Consider the following 24,757-nt stretch of genomic DNA (forward strand, 5'->3'; position numbering starts at 1 on the left):
TCAAAACTTGTTTGAGCTGATACACATTCTTGGGTACAATAAAAGGTAAATGTAGGAGAAAGGCAATTTCCATACGCTCCATATTTAGAAGTAATGGCAAGGCTGTCCCTAAATGAAAGGCAGTCTGAATCTGGAAGGGTTCAATGGGTAAACGGGTAATTTTAGCAAAAGCATCCCTTATTACCTCAGAGGGGACCAAATAAGTAGGGATGTGCCCTAACATAAGATTACTGACACTGGTATCTAATTTCCTAAATAAATCTTGCATTAGGTCCTTAACAGGGTGGATAAAGAGACGTTCATCATTCAAAACACCTTTAACTATGGACAAATCTACAGTGTTTATCGCTGTTTGGCGGGTATGCAAGTTAACCAGAGTAACAGTATCTGCAGTAGTTTTATCCTGGGCAATAAGATTGTTCTGTTGGAATTGTAATTTTGTCTCAACATTCTTCAAATCTGCTTCCAGGGCCTTTATGGTTGCTTGCAGTTGACGTACAGAGATTGCATTAGCAACAGACATGGATGCCCCAAAGAGTGAACCAAGGGCGGAAAAGATCAGACCTCCCACAAGGCCTATAAAACGTTTAGATCTAGCATTCTGGGGTTGTACAGGTTGAACCATCACTTTCTCTAGCTGAGCTAAAATGTTTTTAACTTGGGCCCTGGCATACTGCATACAGTGGGGGAAATAAGTATTTGATCCCTTGCTGATTTTGTAAGTTTGCCCACTGACAAAGACATGAGCAGCCCATAATTGAAGGGTAGGTTATTGGTAACAGTGAGAGATAGCACATCACAAATTAAATCCGGAAAATCACATTGTGGAAAGTATATGAATTTATTTGCATTCTGCAGAGGGAAATAAGTATTTGATCCCCCACCAACCAGTAAGAGATCTGGCCCCTACAGACCAGGTAGATGCTCCAAATCAACTCGTTACCTGCATGACAGACAGCTGTCGGCAATGGTCACCTGTATGAAAGACACCTGTCCACAGACTCAGTGAATCAGTCAGACTCTAACCTCTACAAAATGGCCAAGAGCAAGGAGCTGTCTAAGGATGTCAGGGACAAGATCATACACCTGCACAAGGCTGGAATGGGCTACAAAACCATCAGTAAGACGCTGGGCGAGAAGGAGACAACTGTTGGTGCCATAGTAAGAAAATGGAAGAAGTACAAAATGACTGTCAATCGACAAAGATCTGGGGCTCCACGCAAAATCTCACCTCGTGGGGTATCCTTGATCATGAGGAAGGTTAGAAATCAGCCTACAACTACAAGGGGGGAACTTGTCAATGATCTCAAGGCAGCTGGGACCACTATCACCACGAAAACCATTGGTAACACATTACGACATAACGGATTGCAATCCTGCAGTGCCCGCAAGGTCCCCCTGCTCCGGAAGGCACATGTGACGGCCCGTCTGAAGTTTGCCAGTGAACACCTGGATGATGCCGAGAGTGATTGGGAGAAGGTGCTGTGGTCAGATGAGACAAAAATTGAGCTCTTTGGCATGAACTCAACTCGCCGTGTTTGGAGGAAGAGAAATGCTGCCTATGACCCAAAGAACACCGTCCCCACTGTCAAGCATGGAGGTGGAAATGTTATGTTTTGGGGGTGTTTCTCTGCTAAGGGCACAGGACTACTTCACCGCATCAATGGGAGAATGGATGGGGCCATGTACCGTACAATTCTGAGTGACAACCTCCTTCCCTCCGCCAGGGCCTTAAAAATGGGTCGTGGCTGGGTCTTCCAGCACGACAATGACCCAAAACATACAGCCAAGGCAACAAAGGAGTGGCTCAGGAAGAAGCACTTTAGGGTCATGGAGTGGCCTAGCCAGTCACCAGACCTTAATCCCATTGAAAACTTATGGAGGGAGCTGAAGCTGCGAGTTGCCAAGCGACAGCCCAGAACTCTTAATGATTTAGAGATGATCTGCAAAGAGGAGTGGACCAAAATTCCTCCTGACATGTGTGCAAACCTCATCATCAACTACAGAAGACGTCTGACCGCTGTGCTTGCCAACAAGGGTTTTGCCACCAAGTATTAGGTCTTGTTTGCCAGAGGGATTAAATACTTATTTCCCTCTGCAGAATGCAAATAAATTCATATACTTTCCACAATGTGATTTTCCGGATTTAATTTGTGATGTGCTATCTCTCACTGTTACCAATAACCTACCCTTCAATTATGGGCTGCTCATGTCTTTGTCAGTGGGCAAACTTACAAAATCAGCAAGGGATCAAATACTTATTTTCCCCACTGTATAATTGAAAAACCAGGTCTGAGTGGAGGAGGACTTACCCAACATAGTAAAATTAAAATGTCTCAAGATAACATGCACGGGGTCAAGTGAAACAACCACTTTCTGAATAACAGTCTGTGATTGGGCGATCAGGAAGCCAGGGGTATCTTGTAGGACAACTCCCGACATGGGACCAGGTTCAATCATCTTGGACATGGATCCCATCAGCAGCGTGATCAGGAATACAGTCAGCAACATTCTTTTCTGCATCTACAAAAACAAAGAATACAGACTATGCTGTTGTCTGATTAGTACAGTTCATATCAACAATGCACACATCTGGGACAGATTGACTGGGATGACATGGTCTCAGCTGATTGATGTGGACCCATTTAAGGTTATCTTCACCTTGAGAATTTTTCCTGAGGCGAATTTGATAGGCCACAGGTGAAGCTTTTTCCACTATAGGGAAAGGACCATGCCAACTGGGCAGAAACTTCTTTTCTTTTACCTTGTTTCTGGCAAAATTGAAATAGAATACCTTGTCGCCAATCTGGTACTCTTTGGAAGTAGTCCCTTGATCATAGTAGGCTTTCCTACCTCTAGCACTACTTTCCAAGTTCTTTTGGGCAAAGGCAAAGGCACTTTGCAAATGTTGATGTAAATGGGTTACATACTCATGTGAGGAAGTAGCACTGGATAAGTTCACATCATTAGTCCTGTAAAGCAAATGAATTGGTAACATCATTTCCCTACCTGTCATCATCTCAAAAGGTGACACTCCTGTCGAACGATGGGGTGTGGCACGAATGGCCATGAGGACCAATGGTAACTTCATGTCCCAATCCTTACCTGAAGATGACACATACTTCTTCAGAATGGTGATGATGGTATGATTAGCTCTTTCCACTTGTCCCGAGGACTGAGATCGGGTAGGCAATGTGCAATTTACTCTTCACTCCTAACATCTTCCACATATGTTGGATTACTTCTGTAGTAAACTGAGATCCTTGGTCGGAATCCACTCGCATCGGCAGACCCCACCGACTGAACACATGATTCAGTAGTAAGGTGGCCGTCGTTTCGGCGGTGCAATTGGTTGCAGGTAGGCACTCCACCCACTTGGTGAATGGGCATGTGACAGTAAGCATATACTTGTTGCCACAGGTGGATTGAACCACAGATCCAACCCAATCAATCTGGATATCTGACAAGGGCATAGCAATACCCTTCTTCCTGAGTGGTGCTCGATGTGATGGAGAAGATGGCTGGAAACGACAACAGGTCAGACAACCTCGAGTATGCAGCTGTAAATCCTGACGCATGTGGGGCCAATAAGCCACTTGCTTCAAGGTCTCATAGGTGCCTTCACCTCGATGTCCTGCACATGGTTCATCATGCGCATGTTGCAACATGATGCCATGATATGCCTGAGGCACAACCCATTGCTCAATGCCATGCTTACTCGTCCAAATAAGCAGGTCCTGGCGGATCTTGAACTTCTCTCGGGATGTATAGAGTATTAACAGTTCTTCAGTTTGACACTCCTCATCTGTCAATGGATGTTCTTGCGGATTCTGGATGTACTCGTAAAATCTTCCCACTACTGGATCTACTTTTTGAGCCATGACAAGATCAAAGGATGGGACGTCACTGCTCTACTGGAACACTGGAGTCTCACAGAGCTGTTTAGTCTGACGTCGGGTGACAGCATGAACAGCCAATGTATCAGGTTCTGAGAACCGCCATAATTCTCTGGTGAGCGCACCTTCCTTGGCGAGTAGATCTGCCAGATCGTTCCCTATCTTGTCAGGACTATCAACTTTTGCATGCCCCTTGACCTTCTTCCAATAGATGTGTTATGATTGTGGTCTTAACCCCTGTGGTTATAACCCCTCTCAAACTTACCTTTTTCTTGGTGGTCAGCTTAGCTGGCTTCTGTTTCTTTTGTCTGTCCTTTCTGAGCAGCTGGCTCTCTCTCTCTGTGCTGGCAGCTTCCACCAGCATGACTCTAATTGTTTCACTTTACCACAGCTGTGTGGGTGGACTGAGTTAGCTCTACCTCTCTTTGGGTGTACTGGCTTCAAGTTCTTCACGGTTTTGCATTGGTGTGGGTTGGGCCTCTCTGGGTCAGTGTGCTGTTGCCTGGGGCTAGGGAGTGTGACATCATCAGGGAGGGCCTTGATAAGGAAGTGGTGTTGTTTCCTTCAGAGCCTTTGCAACAGTGGTGTTTGCTTTAGGTAGGGTGGTGCAGTGTGCACTTCTGACTTTGTGTCTAGTTTCCCTGCTTGCTTTTGCTAAGGTCCAGGTTAGTGTTAGTGCAGTGTGCACTGGTGTTTGTGTGTTTAGCTTTCCTGCTTTCCCCTTATGGTTTTGGAAGCATTGCTTTGTGTAGGGCTTTGGAAGCTCTGTTACTGTTATAAGTACTTCACGGTTTGCTGCTGTTAGGAACACTACAGATTTTGCTGTTAGAAGTACTCCTGGTGTTTGTGCTATTGGGAGCATTGCAGTCTGTGCTGTTTGGGTTTTGGTGCTGTAGGAAGCACTTTGTTAGTTTGGTGTCTAGCTTGCCAGATTAGTGCTTAGGAAGCACCTTGTTAGTTTTGTGTCTCGCTTGCTAGAGCAGTGCTTAGGTAGCTTGTTAGTTTTGTATTTAGCTTGTTAGTGTAGTGCTCTGCTTGTAGCTTGGTGCTTAGTAGCACCTGTGTTAGCTTTGTGTTTAATTCCCTGCTCTGTTAGTTTAGGGCTTAGGAAGTCCCTTTGTTGAGCAGGGCTTAGGAGCTCCTGTTTAGTATATGGCTTAGGAAGTCCTTTTGTGAGTTTACTGTTAGGAACACTCCTGCTGGTTCAGGGCTTGGGAGCACGTAGATCAGTTTAGGTTTAGGAGTACTTCTGTTTCCAGTCCTGGTCCCTGTATCATCTGGTATCCGGTAAGTCCTGCCGGCCACTCGAACCCAAGGGCTCAACCCTTGGGGGGGTAGTGGCCAAACGCAGGTGAAGCTGTACGGACCAGTGCAGTGTGCTCCAGTCCAGTGTGTTCCGGTCCGGTGTGTATTCCAGTCCGGGGGATTGCAGTCCAGTGTTCCAGTCCTGTGTCCTCCAGTCCGGGGGATTCCAGTCCATGTGTTCCGGTTCACTGGGCAGTGCCTGCAGTCCCTGCCGGTGTGCTTGCCCAGTGTTAGTTGGTGGGTTTTGCCTGCTGCTGTCGCTCCTCGGCAGCAGCCCAAGGGCTCATGTTGCTCCAGAGCCTGGCCCCGCGGGCTCTGAACCTGAGAACCTGACAAGATGGTCATGTCATGTTCTCTTACCAGTTGATTTAAGGCCAGAATCAAATTTTCATGATGTACTGGTTTTCCTTTAGAGTTTAGCATATTGTTCTGCTTCTAATTGGGTAAATGAGAGACAAAGTTCTGTTTCACATAATCTGAATCTGTACAGATGACTAGTTCCCTAATTCTTTTCTGAACTGCAGACTGTACTGCCACCAAAGCTGCAACAATCTTGGCATACTGGTTTGTCTGTGAACCTAAGCTGTGCTTCAAAGTCTCTTCATGGATGGTTGGATTCCATACCACTCCCACACCTGCAGCCAACTCATGATCTGCGTCACGGCGGTAGGCACAACCATCCACATAGACCTTAGGCATGGCATCACACATCTTCTCATCATACAGATGGTGCTGATGAGGTTCTTTCTCTTGTGGTGGAACATCCATTTCAGGAATACCTGCAAGGGAATCTTGTCCTGCACAGTCATGCAGGTCAGCCATACCTTGGGCTACTACACTACGATGTTTCTGAGCATACCTTACCTCTAGAGGCCATCCTTGAAGAGCCAATGTCCAGGAGACTATCCTGCTGTTGGACACCCGACCGGATTTGATTCGGTCGCTACCCAGAAAACTGATGGGTTGGTGACAAGTCTCCACGATTAGCTTCTCACCTTGGATATAACTCCAGAAATGTTGCAGAGCCCAAACAGTGGTTTCTCACAGTCTGAATATTTATTTTCCACATCGGACAGGCCTTTGCTGGCATAGGCCACAACCCACTTATCAGAATCATATTTCTGATATAAGACAGCGCTCATGGAGTGATTGGAGTATCCCAGGTCAACATAGAACTCACGACCCCCTTCAGGGTACATGAGGCATGGAAAGCGACTAAGCTGATCCTTCAGCTCCTGCATAGCAGATTCCTGGTCTGGACCCCGAGTCCAGGGTGCAACCTTCTTCAATAACGTGACCAAGGGCCTGGTGATCTCCGCATACTCATCTATGAACTGTCGGGAGTAATTGCATATTCCCAAAAAGGAACGAAGTTCTGTGAGATTGGTGGGTTATTTCAGCTGTTGCAAGGCTTGCACTCGCTTCTTCAGAGGTCGCAGACCCTCAGCAGAAATTTTGTACCCTAGGTAATTCAGCGATTTCCTGCACCATTGTCCTTTGGCCAGTGTTAGTTTAGCTCCAGCCTCTGTCAAATAGTAGGAAAACATGCTCAATCTCTGTCAAGTGTTCTTGAAAGGTGGGGCTTTTGATCAGAATATCATCCACATAGACCACCATCCCTCGAGCTTCAGCATCTGGAAGGGCTTTGTGTAGGAAAATGTTGAATTCAGCAGGGGAATTGAGGAAATCAAAAGGTGTCCTGTTCCATGTATACTGTATCTTCCCAAACGTAAAGGCCAATTTATACTGAACATGGGGATGGACAGGCACTGTCCAAAACCCTGATGCCAAGTCTAGGCTCGTGAAATACTTAGCCCCTTTTATGGTAGCAAGTTTCTGGTCCAGAGGAGCCATAGGCCACCTGGACAAAGGTACTCACTTATTCAGCTGATGGTAATCCAGGGCAATTCTCCAACTACTGTTCTTTTTCAAGATGGGCCACAGAGGGAAGTTGTATGTTCTGTTGCATTGCCTAATGATGCCCCTGGCCTCCAAGGTGTTTAGAATCTCTTGTAAGGATTCATAGGAAGCCAATGGAATCTTATACTGGCGCACAAAGACAGGCTTGCTATTTGGTTCTGTAGGCACCCTGGTGACGTGTAGGTCTGTAAGCCCACAATTATATGAGTCTACAGCAAAAAGTTCCTTGTATTTGTACAGCAACTCAGTCAACTTCACCTTCTCTGTGTCAGTAGTACAAGCATCAGCCTGTTCCACCTGATCTTTCACCATAGCATCAAACTCTGAGAAAGGCTGGTTGGATGGAATTTCCACTTGCTCTTCAATTTCCTCCTGCAGAGATGGAAGTTTCAACCGAATTCACCACTCTAGACCTCTGGGGTAGAGACATCCTCCTGGCCAAAAGCAAACAGTTGTCTTCCAACTGCACTTGTGAACACGTTGCATCATATGGCCAAACAAACTCTAGAGAGATGAGGCCTCTGGGAGAGGTAAACAGACATTCAGTTGTCTCCCCCCCCCCCCACCCCCCGCCTGGCAGGTGTTCCAAGAGGAAGGCAGCCTGCCAATAATAGGTAAACTTACCTCAATATCAGGAAAAGACTCTCCCACCAGAAATCCAAAAGGGTCCCCTGCAGACACAACAACTTCATCTGACTGCAGATTGGTGACCAACAAGTGAAAAGAAATACCAGTCACCTCCAAACATGGCAGAACACCGGTAGACAACCCTAGGTCCCTGAAATAAGAATGTGGGTTGAAGAACACCACCTTGTCCAGTAGACGCTGTCCCTATGCAAGACGGAGCTTGATGGAAAAATCCCTCACTCTTGCCGGAATGGTCACATCTTCATTACAGACTACCTCACAGACCTGGGGTATGGTCTGTCCAGACTTCAGGCTAACAGGCGTAGATTCAGATTCCACTGGGCTGCCATCAAGTCTACTCCACAATACAAGATTCACCAGATCCACATATACTCCCAGTCGCACGAGGCAATCAGAACCCAAACATAAGGACTCCTGTAGGCCTTTGACAATAGAGAAGCGGTGGGCGAAAGACTTCTGTCCCATGATCAAGGGAAGATTGCATATTCCCACAAGCATCTTGGCACCTTGTCCACCTGCACAGAAGTGGAAGAACCCTTAATGAAGGGAATTTGCACAGACTTGCGAAGATGGTAAAACAGAGTGTCACTGATGAAGGAAACATCGCTAGGCAACAGCAAAGTGGACTGAAGTGTTTGGATGTCAGCTATCTGGACAGGGATGGTGTAAGCATCATCCTTCTGTTGGATGGCAGTCAACCTACGAGGATGCGGTGGATCAGGACTGGAAGTGGAAGCAGAGTCCTCCTGGGTTGGGTCGGCTGCAGCAGCTGGAGAGTCACCTGTAGGAGGTGAGTCATTCAAAATAATCCTCAAATTGTCATCATGTAGAACAATGTCAGCTATCCGATCTGTCTGGACTTCGATCACTTCACCGTGCTGTCTCCCCCCCCCCCCCCCCCCCCCCGGTGCACCACACAACTGGAGCTCCCACGTATGAGGGTCTTCTGAATTCTTTAAATTAATTCGTGTAGAGGTGTCCCTAAGTTCCCCCGAACTTGAACCACCGACTCTGCTCAAACGTTTTACTTTCCCATATGGATTGGGATGTGTGACTTGGGACCAGACCACTTCTTGGGCATAATCCAAAATAGGCTGCAATCTCTTCAAAATATCATTTCCAATCAAGAATTCTTCCCCAACACTGGTGGTAATGATGGCAGGGTGTTTGACAATCATCTCCTCGAGCTGCAAGGAGAGCCAAACCTGTCCCATAGTATCAATGCTCTGACTGCCATAAGCCACCAGCGACAAGTCGCATGGGGTGACACGCAGCGCATCCCGAACCCCCTCCTAGAGATGCCTCAAGTTTCTAAAACAGGCCCTGGGAAATCAAAGTCACCTCTGTGGCTGTATCCTGTAGACCCTGACAGGAGAATTTCTGTTGAATCAACAGATCCATGGTATATCTGTAACCTTTAGGAATAAGTTTACCTAGAAAATACGTGTTCTCCTTAACCGAGTCCTGTAAAAGAGGCCTTTCCGGGTTCGAGGGCTGTGCATCAACATTGGTCACGGAGGGCGCCTCACTGACGGATGACAGAGCATCCACGTGAACTGTGGACATGATGGTTGGTGAAGAAGGGGTCGAGTCTAGTCATGCCAGGTCTTCTTCAGAAAAAAACGGATCTTCCGATACTTCAATGGACTTGACACTAGGCCCAGTTCCGGTGGTTCGGCCTGGAGCCTTGTCCTTATTAATTTGGTATGGGCTTCTTTTCTTCTGTGGAGAGGAGTGCTGGGGTGCAGTTTCAGAATTTGGTCGCTGCTGTAGCGCCAACAGTTGGTCAATCTGTGCTTCTAGGGCCCGGATCTTCTCCGCCGCCCACTTCCTCTTGTTAAAACACTTCTTTTTCGGGTCTTTTTTTTGTTGGTCCTCCTGTGCAGTAGGAGGCGCGGTACCACTTGGCTGGCGAGGTTGGGTATTGCGAACCCGTGCCAGTGTAGACTGACTTGACACCTTGTTTTCCAGAGAAAGCGTGGATGTAACAGCACAGACGCGAGGTGGAGCCACCTTGAGGTGATTTTTAGAAGCTAATTTGGGTGTAGCCACAGCGGGCTTCGCGCGACAAATATCAAAAACATCTTCAGCCTGCTTCAGAAGGCTGGAAAAAGGTTCTTTATTTTTTCCTGCCAACGGAATTTTTAATGAGTCAGGCAGACCTTTCACAAAAAGATTTCTGAAATCACCAAATTCAAGATCTTTTGCATCTGGGTCTGCCCCCCCCCCCTCGTAAAATGCTTGCTTCAGACGATAGGACCATTCACGTGGACTCTCATTTGGACCACAGCACATATTATATAGGCTGCACGCTTGGCCTCGGTGGCATCCCCAAAGAGTCCATACCGTTTTTTTCAAAACTTGTTCCACTACAGACAGATCAGTATTGTCAGCTAGAACAGCCTTTAGATAAGTTTGGCACTCTGCCGCGAACGTCCATTTCAGTAAAGACCTTTTATCTGAATCAGCATGCACCTGTAAGGAGTTAAAAAGGTCATGCACAGTATCCAGGTGAGCGTGCATTGTTATGTCAGAAGATTCTTTAAAAGGTGTAACCATAGTGCACGGTGTTTTCATTACTTGTGAGTGTTGTTCCCTAGATAAAGTGGTACCTTTGGGTGTCTGAGTAGACTTCCGTTGCTCACAAGCAGGAGAAAAAAACAGTGGTGCTGCTGATGTCGTCAGGTAGTGCAGAGGGCTGTGACCTTCCTAGGTGGGGCACAGGCCTAATGTCACTAGTGACATCATCAGGCAGGGCAGAGGACTGTGACCTTCCTGGGCGGGGCACAGGCGCAACTGCACTGTGGTCCTCGTCAGCTGGTACAGTGTTTCATGACCTGACTGGACGGAGCCCATTACTAGTAGACCCAGTGCCCTCATCAGGTGGTACAGTGTTCCATGACCTGACTGGGCGGAGCCTGTGATCTTGCATACTGTCGAAGGCCTCAGGAACTATGGAACTGTACTGGGGAGGAGCTGTCATGGTGTGATCCCTAGGACTCAACTTAAAACTGTCAGGTTCCAGCTCTTGATCATATCTCGGGGACCGGTCAGGCAGTCTGTGCTGTTCCAGCAAAGGGCTGGATGATCTAGAATCATCGCTATTCTCCAGCTCCATGGGTATAGCAGTAGCATCATAACCCATGTCACACACCTCCTTCCTCACCGTATCTAGGTCTGTGCAGAAAAGAAGACAACTGGTCACATCACAAGACCCTGCAGGACTGATACCATGACACCACTCTCGAACCAAAGAACTGGAAGTGAAGTTGAGAGCATCCTAGGGACAGGAGGAATTGAACCTTGAAATCCCCCAAAGTTACTGGATCAATGACTGTTAGGAGGCAAAAGGTAATGGTGGTTAGTGATTCCCTTCTGAGGGGTACAGAGGCATTCATCTGTAGACCAGACGTGATGTACTGGGGGAGTGCTGTCTGTCAGGTGCCAGAATTCGAGCTGTTACAGAGAGCTTACCGAGGTTCATCAAGCTTAATGACTATTATCCAATACTGCTCATCCATGTTGGCACAACTGATACTGCTATGTAGCCCTCTGAATGTATCAAAAGTGACTTCATGGCTCTGGGAGAGAAGATGAAGCAGACAGGTGTGCAGGTGGTGTTCTCGTCAATCCTTCCATTGAGGGTAAAGGCCAAGGCGGAGAAGATCGCATCCTGGAGATGAATGCATGGCTGCATGGATGGTATCACTGAGAATGTTTCGGCTTCCTGTACCATGGGCTGATTTTCCTAGGCTGCTGAACAGAGATGGTGTCAATCTATCAAGGAAGGGAAGATGTGTCTTCATCAGCAGGCTGGCTGACCTACTGAAGAGGGCTTTAAACTAGAATCATTGGGATTAGGTGATCCCCCAGGTAAGTATAAACCCTCAGGTAAGGGAAGCACTAAATACCTCTATATCTGGAAAGCAGTGTATACTAATATCTGTAGTAAGGGCAATATGATTCTGGATCTAGAGGCTGTGATCGAAACGGTTGGTTTGGATTTAGTGTTGATTCACAGAGAACTATGACTGGGATATAGTTATACCTGGCTATAATCTGTTCAGGAAAGACAGGATAGGAAGAAAGTGAGGGGGAGTGGCATTATATGTTAAAGATAATATTAAAGCCACACATTTGCAGGACCTAAAGGGTAAGGAAGATGCACTGTGGGTCAATCTGGAAAGAGGGAGTGTAAAATGTATTTACTTTTATTTTATTTTTTAAGCATCAAACAATTTTACAAGAAAAGCTCTTGAACAGGAATGAAACAATATCACTTAAAAAGGAGTACACAATACAAAAAAGTCAATATATATATAGTTTTGAAATATTTCTCAAGCCTCTTATACAAATCAGAACAATAAAAATCAGGGAAAACTCTACAGAGTGATATTGATATCTCAAGTCCACAAAAGAAAGGAAGGAAACAAGGCATAATTCAAGGAAATAATGTTAAACTAGAATAAGAGCAGAAATTCTAAATCAAGCAAATTGTATATTACAGAATAGATATTATAGGAATTGACAAAGGGAGAGGGGGAGTTGAAAGCAGCTTAAAATCCAAGAAAGTCACAAGTTGAGAAGGTTAAAAAAAAGATATTTAACTGAATGTAATTTAATCACACATTTTCAAGGAAAATTCAGCAAAAAAATAACCCCTAATTGCAAATCACATGGGTGAAGTCTCAGAAAGGATTGATACCTCCATTGAGTTAGGAAAATCTCTAATTCTATGCTTCAAAAATATCTCTTGCCTATGGTGAAAAAAACATCTTCAAAATCCAATCCTTATTAGGTTGTAGAACAAAATCCATAGTCATAGTAACCATCTGGACACCCCTATAGTTTCCTCTTATATCGTCTGTGTCAGATTCAAGTTATGAAAGGGTATCTCAGACCCCTCCGCAATTGGTTATTCAGAAGACTTCTTTGTATAGTATACTCTGGAAATGGAAACTGTGGGGGGAGGGGGTGGGTGTTATGATTGTTCTGGAATCTTCAAAATTTCAGCACAATATTTTTTAAAAGTAATAAGAGGAGCAACAGCTGGTAATATAGGAAAATTGATAAAACACAATATCCTCAATCTCTGCTGCTTTTTTCCCCCCAAATTCTCTATTTTTCTCTGTAGCAACAAATACTCTTTAATTAAAGCAAACTGTTCCTCTTCAGGGTTTTTCAGTTTTAGACTTAGTTGATGTGGGTTAATGTTTTAAAGTTTTAAATAATTTTGGGGACAAACGAGAAGGTTTTAATTTTGGTTATTTCTGGGCTTTAATTTCATTTTTTTGGGTGGGAGTCACTTTTTTTTAGGATGGGTGTCTCCGGTTCTTTGGGGTTTTTGGGTGTAATTTTTGGAAATAATGTGAGAATGTCTTAATGTGGAGTGAAATGTTAAGAGAAAAATATGGAATGTGGTATTTGATGGGCCCTATGGTAACAAGATCTTTTGAGTTAGTTTTGTGGAAACTTTTGTGATAATTTATGTAAAAATGTACTTTTCCCAATATGTTCTATGGAGACAAAATGTAAACTGTGGACTTTTCAGTTAAGTTCCATGACTTTCAAAGTTTGTGTACTGGGATTTGATTGGCCACTGGAGGTCAGCTGGTGACTCCACGTCACTGTCACCCCTAGCAGTGGCTGCTCTGATTGTTCTCAGAGGGGCTGAAGTTCTCATAGAGATTGGATGCATGTATGAGAGCTCTGTGTGAGAGAGAGAGAGAGAGTTTTTTGGTTAAAAAGCTGTTAGCTGATTCTAAATTTAATATTTTTAACCTTGGGGGTTAATGGAGATCTGGTTTTCATCCTAGAAGCGATTTTTCTGGTCGCTGCATCTCAAGAAAGATATAGTAGAATTGGAAAAGGTGCCATGAAGGGCGACTAAAATGATAGCGGGGATGGGACGACTTGACTTCCCTATGAAGAAAGATTAAGGAGGCTAGGGCTATTCAGCTTGGAGAAGAGACGGCTGAGGGGAGACATGATAGAGGTATATAAAATAATGAGTGGAGTGGAACAGGTGGATGTGAAGCGTCTGTTCACGCTTTCCAAAAATACTAGGACTAGGGGGCATGCGATGAAACTACAGTGTAGTAAAGGGGAAACCTTCGAAAGCTAATCAAGAAATGTATTAAGTTTTCTCCGAGGACAAGCAGGCTGCTTGTTCTCACTGATGGGTGACGTCCACGGCAGCCCCTCCAATCGGAAACTTCACTAGCAAAGTCCTTTGCTAGTCCTCGCGCGCCCGCGCGGCCGTCTTCCCGCCCGAAACCGGCTCGAGCCGGCCAGTCTTCTTTTGTCCGCACTCGGTACGGTCGTATTTTCGCCGTGTCGAGCCCCGGAAAGTCGACCTCGCGCGTCCAAATTGTTTTGAGCGTGTTTTTTTCTTCGGAAAAGCTTTTGCTTAAGTCAGGAAGTGCTCCGGAAACCTTCCACCGGGTTTCGTGTCAATCCTCCCCGTACTTCCAGCTTTTTGCCCCGGTAAGTTTTCTTTCGTCGTCGGGGTAGGCCTCTTTTCGGCCTAGGTCGAGATTTTCTCCCTCTAAAGTTTTGGTGCTCTTTTTCCGTCATTTCGGATTTTGATTTCGCCGGCGTGATTTTTCCGCCCATGACATCGAAGCCTTCCAGCGGCTTCAAGAAGTGCACCCAGTGCGCCCGGGTTATCTCGCTCACTGATCGACACTCGTCGTGTCTTCAGTGTCTGGGGGCCGAGCACCGCCCTCAGAACTGCAGTCTGTGTTCCCTGCTTCAGAGGCGGACTCAGGTAGCGAGACTAGCCCAGTGGAACGTGTTGTTCTCGGGCTCTTCGTCGGCATCGGCACCGGGATCTTCGAGTGCATCGACGTCGTCAGCGTCCAGACCATCTTCCTCGGCCGCCCCTGCATCGAGTGCATCGAGGCATCGGGCCTCTGCATCGGCGCCGAGACATCGGATAGCTGCATCGACGTCGGTGGTACCGGGACCTCGTCTGCTGATGTCGTCGGACGGTGGTGCATCATCAGGAGTGCAGGTGAGGGCTGTCCATTCCCCTGCTGGTGGCGGTGAGCCTTCGGGTGGGTCTCCTCCTACCCTGAGGGCTCCTGCGGTACAGCCCCCCCGAGACCGACCTCCTTCGGCCTCGGCCCCGAGGAAGCGACGGATGGATTCTACGTCCTCCTCGTCGGTGCCGGGGAGCTCCGGCGACATGCTTCGGAAGAAATCGAAGAAGCATCGACACCGGTCTCCTCCCCGTGTCGGCACCGAGAGCTCTGGGTCGCCGAGGGATTCGGCACCCAGCAGGCATCGGCACCGAGAGGACCGCTCACCCTCTGTTCAAGAGGTGTCGATGCGCTCCACTCTGGACAGCCCGGAACAGCCTCCTCGCCCGGAACAGGTTCTGACGTCGACGCCTGCATCGACCTCTCAGCCTTTTTCTGCAGCCACTCTGAACGAGAGCCTCCGGGCCGTTCTCCCAGAGATTCTGGGAGAGCTGTTGCGCCCTACCCCTTCGGTACCGGCGGTGCTTGCGCCTCCGGTACCGTCGAGCGTGGCGCCGGCTGGCCCATCGCCCAGGTTGAGGTCCCCGACGTCGGTACCGCGTGCGGCGCCGACCGCGGCCACCTCCCAGGAGGGCTCCCCGACTACGTCGGCGGAGGGAGCTTCGCCGATGCGGGCCAGGGAGTCTACCTCTCGACGCCCCCATCGTGGACGTGGTTCCACGGAGTCGAGCAGGGCGAGGTTGCAGACACAGGTCCGTGAACTTGTGTCTGACACCGAGGGTGAGGCCTCGTGGGAGGAAGAGGAAGATCCCAGATATTTCTCTGACGAGGAGTCTGAGGGTCTTCCGTCTGATCCCACTCCCTCTCCTGAGAGACAGCTTTCTCCTCCCGAGAGTCTGTCTTTTGCCTCCTTTGTCCGGGAGATGTCTGCGGCCATCCCGGTGGTTGTGGAGGACGAGCCCAGGGCTGAAATGTTTGAGCTCCTGGACTATCCTTCTCCACCTAAGGAAGCGTCCACTGTTCCCTTGCACCATGTCCTGAAAAAGACATTGCTTGCGAACTGGACCAAGCCATTAACTAATCCCCACATTCCCAAGAAGATCGAGTCCCAGTACCGGATCCATGGGGACCCAGAGCTGATGCGCACTCAGTTGCCTCATGACTCTGGAGTTGTGGATTTGGCCCTAAAGAAGGCTAAGAGTTCTAGGGAACATGCTTCGGCGCCCCCGGGCAAGGACGCTAGAACCTTAGACTCCTTTGGGAGGAAGGCCTACCATTCCTCTATGCTCGTGTCCAAGATCCAGTCTTACCAGCTCTACACGAGCATCCACATGCGGAACAATGTGCGGCAGTTGGCGGGCTTGGTTGATGCTCTTCCACCTGAGCAAGCCAAGCCTTTTCAGGAGGTGGTCAGGCAGCTGAAGGCGTGCAGAAAATTCCTGGCCAGAGGAGTTTATGACACTTTTGATGTTGCGTCCAGGGCCGCTGCTCAAGGTGTGGTGATGCGCAGGCTCTCATGGCTGCGTGCCGCCGACCTGGAGAATAGAATCCAGCAGCGGATTGCGGACTCGCCTTGCCGTGCGGACAATATTTTTGGTGAAAAAGTCGAACAGGTGGTAGAGTCTCTCCACCAGCGGGACACCGCATTCGACAAATTCGCCCGCCGGCAGCCTTCAGCTTCTACCTCTACAGGTAGACGATTTTTCGGGGGAAGGAAGACTGTTCCCTACTCTTCTGGCAAGCGTAGGTACAATCCTCCTTCCCGACAGCCTGCGGCCCAGGCTAAGCCCCAGCGCGCTCGCTCTCGTCAGCAGCGTGCGACTCAGCAAGGCCCCGCGGCTCCCCAGCAAAAGCAAGGGGCGAGCTTTTGACTGGCTCCAGCAGAGCATAGCCGACATCCAAGTGTCCGTGCCGGGCAACCTGCCAGTCGGAGGGAGGTTGAAAGCTTTTCACCAAAGGTGGCCTCTCATAACCTCCGATCAGTGGGTTCTGCAAATAGTCCGGCAGGGGTACACCCTCAATTTGACCTCAACACCTCCAAATTGTCCACCGGGAGCTCAGTCTTACAGCTTCCAGCACAAGAAGGTACTTGCAGAGGAACTCTCCGCCCTTCTCAGCGCCAATGCGGTCGAGCCCGTGCCATCCGGGCAAGAAGGGCTGGGATTCTATTCCAGGTACTTCCTTGTGGAAAAGAAAACAGGGGGGATGCGTCCCATCCTAGACCTAAGGGCCCTGAACAAGTATCTCGAAAAAGAAAAGTTCAGGATGCTTTCCCTGGGCACCCTTCTCCCCATGATTCAGCAAAACGATTGGCTATGCTCTCTGGACTTGAAGGATGCCTACACACACGTCCCGATACTGCCAGCTCACAGACAGTATCTGCGATTTCAGTTGGGCACACGCCACTTCCAGTACTGTGTGCTACCCTTTGGGCTCGCCTCTGCGCCCAGGGTGTTCACAAAGTGCCTAGCTGTGGTAGCAGCGGCACTTCGCAGGCTGGGGGTGCATGTGTTCCCATATCTCGACGATTGGCTGGTGAAGAACACATCCGAGGCAGGAGCCCTGCAGTCCATACAGATGACTATTCGCCTACTGGAGCTACTGGGGTTTCTGATAAATTATCCAAAGTCCCACCTTCTTCCAGTGCAGAGACTCGAATTCATAGGAGCTCTGCTGGATTCTCGGACGGCTCGCGCCTATCTCCCAGAGACGAGAGCCAGCAACTTGTTGTCCCTCGTCTCGCGGGTGCGAGCGTCCCAGCGGATCACAGCTCGGCAGATGTTGAGATTGCTGGGCCACATGGCCTCCACAGTCCACGTGACTCCCATGGCCCGCCTTCACATGAGATCTGCTCAATGGACCCTAGCCTCCCAGTGGTATCAGGCCGCTGGGGGTCTGGAGGACGTGATCCACCTGTCCACGAGTTTTCTCGAATCCCTGTATTGGTGGACCATTTGCTCCAATTTGACTCTGGGACGTCCCTTCCAAATTCCTCAGCCACGGAAAGTGCTGACTACGGATGCGTCCCTCCTGGGATGGGGAGCTCATGTCGATGGGCTTCACACCCAAGGAAGCTGGTCCCTCCAGGAACGCGATCTGCAGATCAATCTCCTGGAGTTACGAGCGATCTGGAACGCTCTGAAGGCTTTCAGAGATCAGCTGTCCCACCAAATTATCCAAATTCAGACAGACAACCAGGTTGCCATGTATTATGTCAACAAGCAGGGGGGCACCGGATCTCGCCCCCTGTGTCAGGAAGCCGTCAGCATGTGGCTCTGGGCTCGCCGTCACGGCATGGTGCTCCAAGCCACATATCTGGCAGGCGTAAACAACAGTCTGGCCGACAGGTTGAGCAGGATTATGCAACCTCACGAGTGGTCGCTCAACTCCCGAGTGGTGCGCCAGATCTTCCAAGCGTGGGGCACCCCCTTGGTGGATCTCTTCGCATCTCGAGTGAACCACAAAGTCCCTCAGTTCTGTTCCAGACTTCAGGCCCACGGCAGACTGGCCTCGGATGCCTTCCTCCTGGATTGGGGGGAGGGCCTGCTGTATGCTTATCCTCCCATCCCTCTGGTGGGGAAGACTTCGTTGAAACTCAAGCAAGACCGAGGCACCATGATTCTGATTGCTCCTTTTTGGCCGCGTCAGATCTGGTTTCCTCTTCTTCTGGAGTTATCCTCCAAAGAACCGTGGAGATTGGAGTGTTTTCCGACCCTCATCACGCAGGACGAAGGGGCTCTTCTGCATCCCAACCTCCAGTCTCTGGCTCTCACGGCCTGGATGTTGAGGGCGTAGACTTTGCCTCTTTGGGTCTGTCAGAGGGTGTCTCCCGCATCTTGCTTGCTTCCAGGAAAGACTCCACTAAGAGAAGTTACTTCTTTCATTGGAGGAGGTTTGCTGTCTGGTGTGACAGCAAGGCCCTAGATCCTCGCTCTTGTCCTACACAGACCCTGCTTGAATACCTTCTGCACTTGTCTGAGTCTGGTCTTAAGACCAACTCCGTAAGGGTTCACCTTAGTGCAATCAGTGCATACCATTACCATGTGGAAGGTAAGCCGATCTCAGGACAGCCTTTAGTTGTTCGCTTCATGAGAGGTTTGCTTTTGTCAAAGCCCCCTGTCAAACCTCCTACAGTGTCATGGGATCTCAATGTCGTTCTCACCCAGCTGATGAAACCTCCTTTTGAGCCACTGAATTCCTGCCATCCGAAGTACTTGACCTGGAAGGTCCTTTTCTTGGTGGCAGTTACTTCGGCTCGTAGAGTCAGTGAGCTTCAGGCCCTGGTAGCCCAGGCTCCTTACACCAAATTTCATCACAACAGAGTAGTCCTCCGCACTCACCCTAAGTTTCTGCCAAAGGTCGTGTCGGAGTTCCATCTGAACCAGTCAATTGTCTTGCCAACATTCTTTCCCCGTCCTCATTCCTGCCCTGCTGAACATCAGTTGCACACATTGGACTGCAAGAGAGCATTGGCCTTCTACCTGGAGCGGACACAGCCCCACAGACAGTCCGCCCAATTGTTTGTTTCTTTTGATCCCAATAGGAGGGGAGTGGCTGTAGGGAAACGCACCATATCCAATTGGCTAGCAGATTGCATTTCCTTCACTTACGCCCAGGCGGGGCTGGCTCTTGAGGGTCATGTCACGGCTCATAATATTAGAGCCATGGCTGCGTCGGTAGCCCACTTGAAGTCAGCCTCCATTGAAGAAATTTGCAAAGCTGCGACGTGGTCATCTGTCCACACATTCACATCTCATTACTGCCTGCAGCAGGATACCCGACGCGACAGTCGGTTCGGGCAGTCAGTTCTTCAGAACCTGTTTGGGCTTTAGGATCCAACTCCACCCCCCGAGGGCCCTGTTTGTTCTGTTCCAGGCTGCACTCTCAGTTAGTTGGTAAATTTTTTAGGTCAATCTCAGTTATGTCCTCGCCGTTGCGGGGCCCAATTGACCATGGTTGTTGTTTTGAGTGAGCCTGGGGGCTAGGGATACCCCATCAGTGAGAACAAGCAGCCTGCTTGTCCTCGGAGAAAGCGAATGCTACATACCTGTAGAAGGTATTCTCCGAGGACAGCAGGCTGATTGTTCTCACAAACCCGCCCGCCTCCCCTTTGGAGTTGTGTCTTCCCTTGAAGTGTATTGTCTTGCTACATACTGGACTGGCCGGCTCGAGCCGGTTTCGGGCGGGAAGACGGCCGCGCATGCGCGGTGCGCGCGGGCGCGCGAGGACTAGCAAAGGACTTTGCTAGTGAAGTTTCCGATTGGAGGGGCTGCCGTGGACGTCACCCATCAGTGAGAACAATCAGCCTGCTGTCCTCGGAGAATACCTTCTACAGGTATGTAGCATTCGCTATATCCAATAAAAAAGGTATCATCTTATTTTCTTTTCCATGTTTTATTTTGTTTGATTTCCATTGATAACCTTAAGAGTGGACTAACACGGCTACCACACTCCTCTACGTAAATTTAAAACAAATTGGAGACAATTTTTCTTCACCCAACGTATAATTAAACTCTGGAATTCGTTGCCGGAGAAAGTGGTGAAGGCGGTTAGCTTAGCAGAGTTTAAAAAGGGGTTGGACAGTTTCCTAAAGGACAAGTCCATAAACCGATACTAAATGGACTTGGGAAAAATCCACAGTTCCAGGAATAACATGTATAGAATGTTTGTACGTTTGGGAAGCTTGCCAGGTGATCTTGGCCTGGATTGGCCGTTGTCGTGGACAGGATGCTGGGCTCGATGGACCCTTGGTCTTTTCCCAGTATGGCATTACTTATGTACTTATGTTCTTATGAAAAAAATATTTTCATATTCTGACACCATGGGCAGTGTGTGGGGGAGTGTGAGAGCGATTGGTATAGTGACAGGAGCTTTATTTTAAAAGTGAGAGCGTGGTCGCAGAGAGAAGGGAATTTTATTTTCTCAGAGCAGTTATTTCTGAGGTGGGCCTACAAGGTCTGAGTTTGGCCTACAGGGGTCAAGGTGCTGGCTTACTAGTGAGGTAGTACGGCAGTGAGAGTGACTGGGGTACTATATGCTATGCGAATAAGAGCAGAGAAAACAACTGAAGCTTTCTTTGAAAGTTGGAGTCCCAGGAAAGAGGGATTTATTTTAAAAGTAATTTTCTTTAGTACAGCTGCTTAAAAATGGTGGGCCTGAGTGTAAGGCTTAAGGCCTATGAGCATAGGTTCCGTCGTAATAACAAGGCAAGAGTGTGTATGGGAATGGATGTGTGAGAGAGAAAGTGATCTGAAAAACTACCTGTGCCATTCTTTAGTCCAGGGACAAAAGTGACAAGCTAGTTGTCAAAGTAAAGGACCTCGATTAATGATTTCTTTAAATAGGTAGCTGGCCTAAGTAAACCCTTTACTCATGGAAAAAAGTAAACCTGAAACAAGCGAGGAAGGCAGATTCTCTTTTGAGTTACTTAAGCTTAGACTTGTAGGACACAGTTCCAAAGTCCACACCAAAGCAGTCTTGAAGCAAAGGGTCCCACCCTTCAAGCAAGGAGAAGAGAGAAGACTCAAGAAAGACCACAGTTTTTACGCATAAGTGTACTCAAACACCTGGAAAGAGAGAAATGATACAGTGTCAGATAATAGTGACATACCCCCTTACCTGATAGGGAAGACTCAGATCCGTAAGGGCTCTGAAAGACAAAACTTGGACACAAAAAGTCATTTCTTTGAAAGAAAACATTTTCTTTAAAGACAGTTAACTGTAAAACAGAAAATTAATTGAATAGTAATACTTATCTGATATTCTGATTCTCTACTCAGTTTTTGATGGGAGTGTGTAGCTATATCTGTAAAAGGAAACTGATAACATTGAAAGTAAAATTTTTCGGAGTAATTAACAGTTTCTTTACTTAAAAATTCCTAGACCTGTTCATAATAAATACTATTTGTTGCTGTAACCACTGTCTTGTTCTTGACTTAAACCATTATTAAGATGGGCTTGAGAAAATCCACTGTTTATTTCTAGGATTAGCAGCATAAAATGTATTTTACTGTTAGGGATCTTGCCAGTTACTTGTAACCTGGATTGGCCACTGTTAGAAACAGGATACTGGGTTTGATAGATCTTCAGTCTATCCCAGTATGGCAACACTTATGTACTTATGTTTGGGGGGGTTTGTTTTCTCCCCATTCCTGAGTTGTGGTTAGACAAGCAGTCACTTTACTCAAAACTGCAGGTAGATCTGGTTCAGCAGGCATGAGCAGTTGCAGATCATCTGCATAGATATAGAATTTTGTGCCAGTCAACTGAAGCAGCTCAGCCAGCGGCTTGAGGTAGATATTAAATAGAGTGGGAGACAGTATGGATCCCTGTGACACCCCACAGTTCAGTGCTGAAGGTAATGATGTGCTGTTGTTGCAGAGAACTGATTGTTGTCTGTCTGACAAATAGGATTTGAACTATGTAAATTCTTTACCACTGATAACTGTTTCTGCCAGTTTCATAAGCATGATATTATAATCCAGTGTCAAAGGTTGCTGAGAAATCCCAGTAATACCAGTATTGAGGAAGATCTGCTCTCATGGTTTCTGTGCAGATCATCGAGAAGGGGCACAAAACCTGTCTGTGTTCCTTACCTAAATCTGAAGCCACATTGACATGGGTCTAGCTAATTACTTTAATTGAGCCAATTGTTGAGTTGAATGCAGACCATCTAATCTATAAGTTTTGCCAGAAAAGAATGTTAGAGAATGTGTTCAAGCTGGTCCTGCTCAAGGGAGCTTTTTTTCAGTAGGGGTGCACCACAGCTCTTTTTAGTGGTGTTGGCAGCTGCCCTACCACAAGAGAGGAGGTACCAATCTTTGAGGCCCCTTCAATGAGGCCTATGTTTGCTTGCTGTACAATCTCTGCTGGGCTGGGATCAAGATTGCAGGGTTTTTTTTTCAAGAGCTTTCTTGGTGACCTGGTTGAATGAGTCCTGGTGTCACGATTGTGGCCGTGACCTCTCCCAGACTTACCTTATCTCTGGGGGTCAGCTTCTGTGCTGGCTTCTATTTCTGTTTTTTCTGTCTGGTTTGCTAGAGTCAGCTCTGTGTCTGTAGGCTGGCTGCTCCCAGCATGACTCTAATTGCTTCACTATACTGCACCTGGGTGGGTTGCCTGAGTTAGCTCTGTCTCTATGTGCTGGCTGTTCCCAGCACAGCTCTAATTGCTTTACTATACTGCAGCTATGTGTGTTACCTGAGCTAGCTCTGCCTCTGTGTGCTGGTTGCTTCCAGCACAGCTCTAATTGCTCTGCTATACTGCACCTGGGTGTATTGAGCTTCTCTCGGTTTCAGTGTGCTCTGTTTCAGTATGCTGTCTGCCAGTGTCTGGTAGTGGTGACATCATCAGGCAGGGCCTTTCCTTCAGGGCCTTCGCAAAGTTTGCATTTGCGGCTTGCGCTTCAGTGTGTACTTTTGACTCTTGTGTTTGGCTTTCCTGCTTTTCCCTGGTGGTTCCCCTGCTTTTCCCTCTTGTTGCTTTGGAAGCACTGCTGTGTGTAAGGGCTTTAGAAGCTCTGTTGTGTTTAGTGTTTTGGAAGCACTGCTGTGTTTAATGCTTTGGAAGCACTGCTGTGTGTAGGGCTTTAGAAGCTCTGTTGTGTTTAGTGCTTTGGAAGCACTGCTGTGTTTGGTGCTTTGGAAGCACTGCTGTGTATAGGGCTTTAGAAGCTCTGTTATGTTTGGTGCTTTGGAAGCACTGCTGTGTGTAGGGCTTTAGAAGCTCTGTTATGTTTGGTGCTTTGGAAGCACTGCTGTGTGTAGGGCTTTAGAAGCTCTGTTGTGTTTAGTGCTTTGGAAGCACTGCTGTGTTTGGTGCTTTGGAAGCACTGCTGTGTATAGGGCTTTAGAAGCTCTGCTGTATTTGGTGCTTTGGAAGCACTGCTGACTTATGTGTTTAGCTTCCCTGCTTTTCCCTTGTGGCTCCCCTGCTTTCCCTTTTAGGGCTAGGAGCTCTTCTGTTGTTCAGTGCTTAGGAGCACTGCTGGTAGTTTGGGGCTTAAGAGCACCTTAGTTTAGGGTTGTAGAGCTGTTGTGCTTGGTGCTTAGAAGCACCTAACGAACCATATAAACTCCATGCACAAAACGGACTCTTCCCAAAAGAAAAAGGAAAACTTTTACTTACACCAATACCCAAAGACTTAAAAAGAGTGCAAGCGAAATAACTAACTACAGACCAATAGCATCCATACCACTAATAACCAAAATAACCGAAGGGATTGTAACAAAACAACTCACAAACTATCTAAACAAATTCTCCATACTGCATGACGCCCAATCAGGATTCCGATCGAATCACAGCACAGAAACAGTATTAATTACCCTGATGACTAAATTTAAACAAATGATTGCAACCGGCAACAACATACTCCTACTACAATTTGACATGTCAAGTGCCTTTGATATGGTCGACCACGAAATCCTACTACACATACTTGAATACTTTGGCATTGGAGGCAATGTCCTCAACTGGTTCAAAGGATTCCTAACCTTGCGCTCATACCAGGTCACATCAAACTCAACCACATCTGCAGCATGGACACCAGAATGTGGAGTACCACAAGGATCACCCCTCTCACCAACTATTTTTAATCTGATGATGACACCCTTGGCAAAACTCCTATCAAACCATAACCTCAACCCTTACATATATGCTGACGACGTAACAATATATATCCCTTTCAAACAGGACACTAAAGGAATCCTCAACGAAATCAACCAAAGCTTACAAATCATGAACACCTGGGCAAATGCATTTCGATTAAAACTGAACACAGAAAAAACTCAATGCCTAATACTCACCTCCCAATACAACACTAATGAATTCACCGCAATAAACACACCAAACCTAAACCTTCCAATCTCAGAAACCCTAAAAATCCTCGGAGTCACTATCGACCGCCATCTAACACTTGAAACCCACGCAAGCTACACAACCAAAAAGATGTTCTACTCCATGTGGAAACTGAAGAGAATAAGACCTTTCTTCCCAAGATCCGTCTTC

At 47.6% G+C, this 24,757-nt stretch overlaps 1 protein-coding gene and 1 long non-coding RNA gene across 2 annotated transcripts in view; one reads left to right on the forward strand and one right to left on the reverse strand.

The window, feature by feature from the left end:
• CFDP1 (craniofacial development protein 1) overlaps positions 1–24,757 on the forward strand; it is a 669,081-nt gene that overhangs the window by 148,943 nt on the left and 495,381 nt on the right.
• Positions 2,879–19,505, reverse strand: LOC115470477. The gene is made up of 3 exons (XR_003942202.1): positions 19,495–19,505; positions 3,916–3,922; positions 2,879–2,972 (listed from the first exon to the last, which is right to left on the reverse strand). It is a non-coding gene; the product is annotated as an uncharacterized LOC115470477 (long non-coding RNA).

This window comes from Microcaecilia unicolor, chromosome 5 (genome assembly GCF_901765095.1).
Source record: "Microcaecilia unicolor chromosome 5, aMicUni1.1, whole genome shotgun sequence".
Lineage (NCBI taxonomy): Eukaryota > Metazoa > Chordata > Amphibia > Gymnophiona > Siphonopidae > Microcaecilia > Microcaecilia unicolor.